The sequence below is a fragment of the Pteropus vampyrus genome, unplaced genomic scaffold, assembly GCF_000151845.1.
Source record: "Pteropus vampyrus isolate Shadow unplaced genomic scaffold, Pvam_2.0 Scaffold82, whole genome shotgun sequence".
Lineage (NCBI taxonomy): Eukaryota > Metazoa > Chordata > Mammalia > Chiroptera > Pteropodidae > Pteropus > Pteropus vampyrus.
In genome coordinates, this window is record NW_011888863.1 from 1,992,404 (window position 1) to 2,001,736 (window position 9,333).

Consider the following 9,333-nt stretch of genomic DNA (forward strand, 5'->3'; position numbering starts at 1 on the left):
TTACTTTGGAAACACATAAATGCTTTATAACATCCTAAAAAATTAAAACTTAAAATTAATCCTTAAAATTAGAATGCTAAAAGAAAATAATAACCTATTCTTTGAGTTTGTGATTTAAGCACTCAGAGAAGAGTATTTCAAAGCAACTTTAAAACAGTAATTTTGTTATATATCCCCAGTATAACATATTCTAAAGACAAAAGAAATGCAAAAAAAGTTTTCTCAGTAATCAAAACTCTTCTCAATAGTTATAAGGTTAGTACTAATATATTGTCCTTCTGAAACTATTATAAGATAAAGCAAATAAATAATTATATTATTACATTGAGAAACCAAGGAGGTTTTCAATGAAAGAAGAGAAATATACCCTTATAAATCAAATAATTAAAAATTCTATAACCAAAATTTGAACTGGAAATATTTGTATGAACTTCTCAACTCTTTTCCTACCTTTGACTACTGAAAAGGTCTAAATATTTACAGGTGAATGAAATGATGTTTGAGATTTACTTCAGAATAATCCAGCATGTAGAAGGGAAGGGGCTGGGAAGAGAGACGAAACAGATTGGCCATGTGTTGATAGCTGTTGAACTGGGAGATGAGTGCATGGCAGTTCATAATAGTATTATGCCTACCTTTTATATGTTTGACAAGTTCTGTTATAAACATTTTAAAAAGTTGTTTTGATATCTTTATTCCATTTTCTTGCAGTTTTTTCTGGAAAACTATAACATGACTTACAGAAATAGAGAACTATAAAAATTCATTTTCCGAACAGTCGGAAATAATAATGAATTCCATAAGCATAAATCTTCTCTACCTTTCATTAGTTATTTAAAAAGAAGACTATTTCAAACAGCAATTGACATAAAATATTAATATAATGGACTTTTGACTAGAAGATTTTAATTTTATATGAAGGTAATACAATAATTAAGTTAGAAAAAATATATATGGACTTAAAAAACACACGGATTGTCTTCAGCCATGTCACCCTGAACAAGCCCGATCCCGTCTGGTCTCAGAAGCTAAGTAGGGTCGGGCCTGGTTAGTACTTGGATGGGTGACCACCTAGGAAGACCAGGTGCTGTAGGCGTAAAAAATAATAAATAAGGGATTGTAAGCTGACAGGGTCCTTGCAATCTGTGAGGTCAACCAAGGGTTGCATCATCTAAAATAAATAAATAAATAAATAAAATAAAAATTAAAAACATACAGATTGTTTTGAGATTAGTTTTCCCCTACGGTAACAATCTATTAATGTGATAGTCAGACTATAGTATATTTTCCAATTTGCCAAACATCTGTCAGTATATTGTAACTAAAATTTTGATTTTTTTTCTGTGTAATCAAAACAATTCAACATCTTCCTCTAGACTGAAATCAATCTCCCAAACTCTGTTAATCTTGTTTTCTACAATGAACCTGTCGTCCATCCTGGGCCTAAGCTGACAACGCTTCCCAACAGTGTGGCCATTCCCCACCCAATAAACTGACATCACCATCTTGAATCATGAATGTATCTCAATTGTCCTAGGTAGATATAAAACTAAAATGCTTTGAAAAATGAATGCACTGTAGCAACTGGGTTTAATTAAAACAAACGACACGTTTCTAATAAGCAGAAAAAGAAAGAAAACACCAAATGAAAGATGAGGCAGGAGTAGTACGTCACCACTAAGAAATTATGAGTTCAGAGAATCTTGCATATCATGTACAAATAAAGGCAGGGATATTCGTTTTTTCAAATATGTGCATATGCATGCATGTATCATAATAACTACAGTGTCACAGAATTTCTGAGAGTACTGCCATGGTTTATGCTGAAAAACTCTTAGAAAGGCAATGCTCTTATGCTACTTTATAGGTCACACAGCAATATGGGTAACAGCACAGGTTCAGGGAACTGACTACTTGGGTCCAATGACCAATTTACCATGAACTGCGTGGCTTAAGGTATATTACTTATCCTCTCTGTACTTCAGCTTTGTCACTTTTAAAATGCAACTATTTAGCTCTGAGACGTAATAATAGCACTGTCTTCCCAGGTTTTCATGAAGAATTTTTTGACGTAGTACTTAATGAATAAACTAGGCAAGTGCTTGGTGCATAGTTACCGAAGAAAATGTTCACATCACACTGACATTCTAAACCACTGTTTCCAGGTTGAAAATTTTTTTGCCAACACAATATCTGGGATCTGTGGTGAAGACTGCTCATTGTCCAGTCCATTGTCCATTGATTCCTTTCTCCTTAATAGTGGGACACATCCTCACCTGGAGTAAGAAACTACACTTCCAATCTCTTTTGCTGCTGGAGTGGGCATGAACCTATGTTCTAGTCAATGAGAATCTACTAGAAGTGATGTGTGGGAATTCCAAATAATTTTCTTGAAGGAGGTGAAGCTGTCTTTCCTTCTTTCCCTCCACCACGCCTCTTGGAACATGGATGTGATGGCTGAAGCTAGGATAATCCACTTGGACTGTGAGGCTGCACACTGAAGATGGCAGGTAGCTGGACAATAGGAGTTCAAAATTGTGTTAACTATGGAGCTGCCTTACTAGCCTGACCTTCTTACTTCCAGACATTTTAATGTGGGAGAGATAAAGAAAGTTCTGGCTGATTTTAACCACAAGGTTTTTCTTTTTATTTGTTTTGTTATTGTTGTTATTTTGTTCTGTTTGTTACATGCAGCCAATCAAGCCCTTTGAATCTAGTCAGAGAAAATAAACATTGGTTGAAAGACACATTTCATTTGTCAATATCTGTACCAGTCCATGTGCAGGTGAAAGGAGAAATTTGGACTTGTAGAAAATGCTTATCTGAGATTGTGGACAGGTTTAAAAAACATATAAGCCAAGTAAAGGAACAAAGGCACACAATTTTGAGAGGTTCATGTAAATCAATATATGGCTATGAACCATTGTTAATATGTTATGAATAGAATACAGAAATTCTTAGGAAACTTAAGACAAAAGAAATAAATAAAATGAGAAAGAAAGACATCTAGAGATATTGCAAATGGCTCTGAGGAGGAGAGAAAAAATTACGCAATTCTTGGGGCTTGCGAATGAGCCAAAGTATTTTGGCAACAGAGCACTGAAGGTTGATAATCTATAATAAATGAGAGCCACTATACCAAAATTATTCCTAGAATGAATCCACTCTGAATTTAATAAGGGCAGCATTCCCATCCAAACTGAGAATTATTAATTTAATGACAACTCTTTTTATTTGTTTGTTTCATGGGTTATGGGTCAACACATGCACATTGATTTATGTTTTAAGAAATTGTTGGTTGTCTCTTTCATAACAGCAAATGCAAAGCCAATGCAATCAGCACTAAAAATCCCATCAGTCTGGCTGACCTGGAATTGTCTGTTAGAAGTTGACTGATAGGTTTCATGTTATGCTCTGTATAACAGCCAGAGCATGCTGAAACACTCACCTCTGCATTGTGACTGACCCACATCTTTGATAATTGATCATTTAACAGATTTTTAATTGTGTAACATATCTTGTCTATACAGTCCCTTGCTATTTATATGGGAGACGATCTTTTCTTCAAAATTCCTATTAGTTAGGTACTTATCAAATCAATGTGTCCAGTCCGGGTCATCAGACTTTTAAAAGAATGTGGAGAAACTAGAACAGATGTAGAGAATGAAATCACATATACAAATGTTATATAAAAAAACAAAAAAAAAAAGAATTGAAACTATTCAGTTTTAAGGTCAAGGATAGCTTGGTTCGTTTATGTATTTCAGTATTATTTTTCATCACTGACACTCATATGTGTGTGCATACATACACACACCATATTGTTGATGATAAGCCAAATTTGTTTTCTACTACACTTCTATCTAGATGGTGGTCTCTGACCCATATCTGTGTTGCTGGGGTCTAAGAATACAATTGAGATCTCAGCCCTTTTAACCACCATTCTGCTTTTGTATATGACTATTTGGGTATATTGTAATAAGAAGGTTGTGAGCAGTAGCTGTGGTTTAGAAGTATTCAAACCAGTGTGGAAATTATTTCCAGCGAAAACTAGGGAGCACATAATGTAAAATTGGCTCTGTTAAAAGTCTGATAAATTATAGTGAAGAACTACGTGATAATTGCCAGTTTACTTATGCCAAGCACAATGCTCACCTAAGCCTTGTGACAAGTATGAAGTAGATATTTTGCTCTTATAACCATTACATTAAAGTACCTACAAATACGAAGATGTCTAAAGAAAGGATAATTTCAGTGAGATTTCCCATATTTAAAAATTTAGAAAAGCTAGAAAATCTATGAGAATCAAGCAATGATTGTTTCTTAGTCAATACAAGAGTTTCCATCGAATGCTTGCCCTTAGCTTGAAATGGTTTTAGTATTAATTCTAGAAGGATAGTGCTCAGAGGCCACTTGAGTATAGTTTCATTTCTGACAGCAACTGGTTTTTTGAAATGAGACTTGAAGTCCTTTTGTAATTATATTATGCATGTGCACTTAGAACTAGCCTAGATTCCAGGCAAGAGTGAGGGAATTAACACTACATAATAACAAATGGGAAAAGTAGTTTCAAGCACTAGTTAAGAAAGAAAAAGAAAAAAAAGAAACAGAGAGAGAGATGAAGGGAAGGGAAGGGAAGGGAAGGGAAGGGAAGTGAAGGAAGAAAAAAAGAAAAAGCCAATGCAGATGAGTCTGCTTCAAATACACATACAAACCTATTCGGAATTTTATTTTTCAAATGTTATCCAGATGGTTTGGCAAAGAACTATATTTGAAAGAAGAATGGAACAAGTAAGAACAGATGTTAACAGTAAGTTAGGGCTGTCAGATTTGCCAAATAAAAACAGGATACCCAGTTAAATGAATTTTAGATAGACAATACATAATTTTTTAGTATAAGTATGTCCCAAATATTGCATGCATACTCATACTTAAAAATTATTCATAATGTATTTGAAATTCAAGTTTAACTGGGAATCCTGTATTTTATCTGGCAACTCTACAGTGGTTGAATCCAGATAGGGGTGGATGAGTGTTTATTGTTCTTCATTCAACTTTTCTGTTATTTTGAAAAAATTTTTATTGAAAATAGTAAGTGTTTTCTATATGTTTGTTTCTTTAATTATACTGTCAGTCTTCTTTGTATTAATTATAAATTTTGTTGTATAGGAAAAGGAGAACGATTTACATTCTAAAACTGTAGTCACCGCCTGAAGACATCAGGATAGGAATAGGAGGGACGAAACTGGCAAGAGGGACTCAGCTACAATAAGTGGCCTAACTTGGGAAGGCTCTTTTTCCCAAGGTTCTCCTTCCCTGTTCAGATGCCAAGGCAGCTTGGCGGCACCAATGGGGAAAATGCCACTATACTCCTCCCAGACTAAGAGACATTCAGTGCCCTGGCCAGGAGACAGCTTTTGACTCCCTCAAGTAGCACCAGCAGGGACAACTGAGAATACCAACAGCATCAGATAAACCAAGGAGACAAAAATAAGGCTCTGAAAAGTAAACTGCTGATGGAATCACAACACATAATAGTAGGCCAAGACATATGTGCTAAATCTAAGCTTGCTAGAATAAAAGATTTAAACAGTATCCAGAGACTCCTAACATAATAGACGAAATGTCCAAGGCAATAAAAACAATCACCTGTCATACCAAGAACCAAGAAAATCACAACTTGAATGAGAAGATGATTGACATCAACGCCTACATAAACCAGATGTCGTAATTATGTGATGAGGCTTTAAAGCAGCCATAATAAAAATGCTTCAAGAATCAAGTACAAATGCTCTTGAAACAAAATCTCAGCAAAGAGATAATGTCAATTTTGTTCAGGAATGTATTCAGTGTATTATTACATTGAATATTATTATTCAGTAGATAATTTCGATTTTTTCAAAGCAAAGTCTTTGAAGCAAATGTTACAACATTAAATATAGCCAAAGTAATGTGATATAGACTACTTAATCAAGTGCAATTAATGTCCAGAATAAAAGAAATGATGTTTGAAAGGTCAAGCAAGGCATACAGCTATCTCCGTTTGTTTGGAGTTCCTAGTTTTATAATACTAGCGTTAGAAACAGAGGAATAACTTCAAAGTCATACTAATCTAAGCAACTTGATTCCTACTTGCCTTAAGGCCATTGCCAAGAATTTAGCAAAAAGATCAAATATCAGAAGTTTCTAACAAACTAAAGGAGCTAGGCTTTCCAACTGTTGCTCCACAGTGAGAACTGAAGTATTGTAGAGTTGTATAAATGATTCTCCAAGCTATTTTTTTCAGGCTTATGCCTGAAATGAAATGTTGCAAAGGCAACATAGACATAGTCTCTAGGTCCCCACCTAGTAAAAAGATATGTGCTAAGAAAGTTGAACCAAACTGCAATTAGCTAATAGAAGCATGTGGTAACTATAGACATGATTACAACAGATATTTCCACTTTGGAAATTGTCTAATCCTAACAGATGTTAAGAAAGCAACAATTCTAGGAGAAGTTTATTGTGCACTTACTGCATACCAGACACTGATAGGCATTTATATCTGTTATCTCATTTGACATACATAGCAACCCTCATGGTATTTTCCCCATTTTAAACATGAGGCCACACAGCTTGCTTAATAAAACCTCAGCTCCTTGCCGAATGCAACTCTCTGCTTACTCCATAACTACATCCCTTGACCTGAACATGATTACATTTTAAATTCATGATAGTGAACCTTTAGGTATTTCTTGATGTTGCCAGCATTCATACTACATTTCCTTTGGTCACTAACTTTTACTCTCGTAGGCAACCATTTGCAACTTCTCAAAATTTCAACATCTCTCTCCTACTCTCACTCTCAGCCGATTACTTTGCTTCCTATTTTACTGAACAAATACAATCAAAAGAGAAATTCTGAATCTACAGTCTGCCTTCTGGCTTGTTACTGCAGATGACCTGTGTGCTCTGTATTCCTATCTCAGACAATCCCTCTCTTTGTGCCTTAGACTCCACCCTCTCCTATTCAAGGGAATCCTCCAGCAATTCTCTCATTTCCTGTCTGCATTATTTTTTCACTTTCTACTGAATCATGCTTATCACCATACAAACATGCTGTAATTCTCCCATTTTAATAAAACTAAATGAATGAACATGAAAGCAAAATTTCTCTTCCCTCCCTAGCCACTGATCATATGCTATTCCTTTTGCAGCAAAATTCATGATTTGTTTATATTTGCTCTCTCTAGTCCTTCTCATTACCTTTAAAACACACTCTAAACAGACTTTTACTACCTCACTCCACTAAAAATATTCTTGCCAAGGTCAAAGATGACCTTTGCATTGCTAAATTCAATGGTCAATTCTTAGTCCTGTTTGTACCTGGCCTTTCAGCAACATTTGACACAGTGGATCCCTCCACCTCCTTGATGCAAGTTCCTCTCAACTGGCTTCTCCAACACACTCCCTTATTTTTTCTCCTATCTCCCTTGCTGCTTCTCTTCAATCTCCTTTACTGGTTCCCTCTCACATAGCCAACTTCTTAACATTAGAGTGTCCACGACTCAGATCTCTGTCCTCTTTCTATCTTCTCTCACTCCTTCAGTGATCTCATCTAGTCTCCTTAGTTCTAAATATCTTCTTTTTGCTAATGACTTTCAAATTCATATCTCTGGGCTCCGTCACTCTCCTGAATTCCTGACTCAAATACCTACTCTCACCTCCCCTTCGATATCTCAGACTTAGTATGTCCAAAACCAAATTTCAGATCTTCCTCTCATATCAGTCATAGTTCTGGCAAGAAACACACTTAAAGACAGCACACTTAATTTAGGTAATTTGAGGACAGTTTAATAAAGGAGCTATTTACAGGGTGTAAGGAAACCACAAAGGATAATGCAATATTCCAGTGCTAACAAAGGCGACTACTGTCTCACCAAAGCTGAAAGGTAAAGGAGTAAAGGGAGGAAACGGTTGTTACGAGAGGAGACAGAGAACCAGAGTGAGAGTGAGAGAAAGAGAGAAAGAGAGAAAGAGAGAGAGGTAGAGGTAGCTAGAGGTGTATGGAGAAGGTTAACCGACAGGAGCTGTACCCTTGGTGGAGGAGTACAACCAGTTTAAAGCAACTCCTCTTTCCCTTGAATCATTAATGTTCCACATTAACTAAACATATCTGGAAAGCCAGAGACTAAGAGATCAGTCGACATATTCTGCCTCCTAGGGAACAGAATAAAATAAAGAAGGGTATACAGTGGAGGGCAGACATCCTGCCCACTCCCAAAACAATTCCACCTAGGATTTTTGTCCTATCAGTTAATGAAAGAGCCATCCTGCTTGTTGCTCCAGGCAAAAACAAGGAGTCATCTTTGATTTTCTCTCACCTCCAATCTACCAAGAGATCTCATTGGCCTTACCATCCAAATGTACCCAGACCCTGACCACTTCTCATCACTTCCACTGCTACCACTCTTATTAAGTCACCATCATCTCTTGTCGTTCACAACTAACAGGTCTCTCTACTTCCACCCTTGACTATACATGAAATTTTAATCAGTTAACAGAGTACGTTTTTATGTCTTTTCAGGAATTTATCCATTTTGCCTAAATTGTCTAATTTATTGGCATACAATTGTTCATAGTATTCATGCATAATTGTTTTCATTTCTTTAAGGTTGGTAGAAATGTCCCCTCCTTCATTTCTGATTCTAGTAATTTCAATCTTCTCTTTTTTTTTTCTTGGTCAATCTAGCTAAAGATTTGTTAATTTTATTAATCTTTTCAAAGAATTAGCTTTTGTTTCCATAGATTTTGCTCTGTGTTTTTTTTTTTCCCTACTACTTAGTTTATTAATTTTCTCTTTCTTATTTCCTTTCTTCTGTTGCTTCAGGTTTAGTCTGATCTTTTTCCAGAATATTAGGAAGGTTAGGTTATCGATTTAAAATTTCTTCTATGTTAGTATAGGCATTTATAGCTACAAATCTCCCTCTAAGCACTATTTTAGCTGCATAAAATTTTGGTATGTTTGTCTTCACTTTCATTCATTCTAAAGTATTTTATAATTTTTTCCTGATTTCTTCTTTGACCCAGTAGTTATTTGAATGTTTTTTGCCTCATGTATTTTAGTGTTCTGTTGTTAAATGCATATGTTTATAATTGTTATATCTTCTTGATAGATTCTTTTATCACTACACGATGTCTTTTTTATCTCCAGTAACATTTTGTTTTGAAATCTATTTTGTCTGACACTCCAGATTTCTTCTGATTAATGTTTGCATGATATATTTTTCTTTTAACTTTCAATCTATTGTATCTTCGAATCTAAAGTTGTCCCATATAAATAGAATAGCGATG

General features: G+C 35.2%; 1 pseudogene; it reads left to right on the forward strand.

The window, feature by feature from the left end:
• Nucleotides 1-977: 977 nt before the first annotated feature.
• LOC111741863 lies at nucleotides 978-1,096 on the forward strand (annotated as a pseudogene).
• Nucleotides 1,097-9,333: the final 8,237 nt, after the last annotated feature.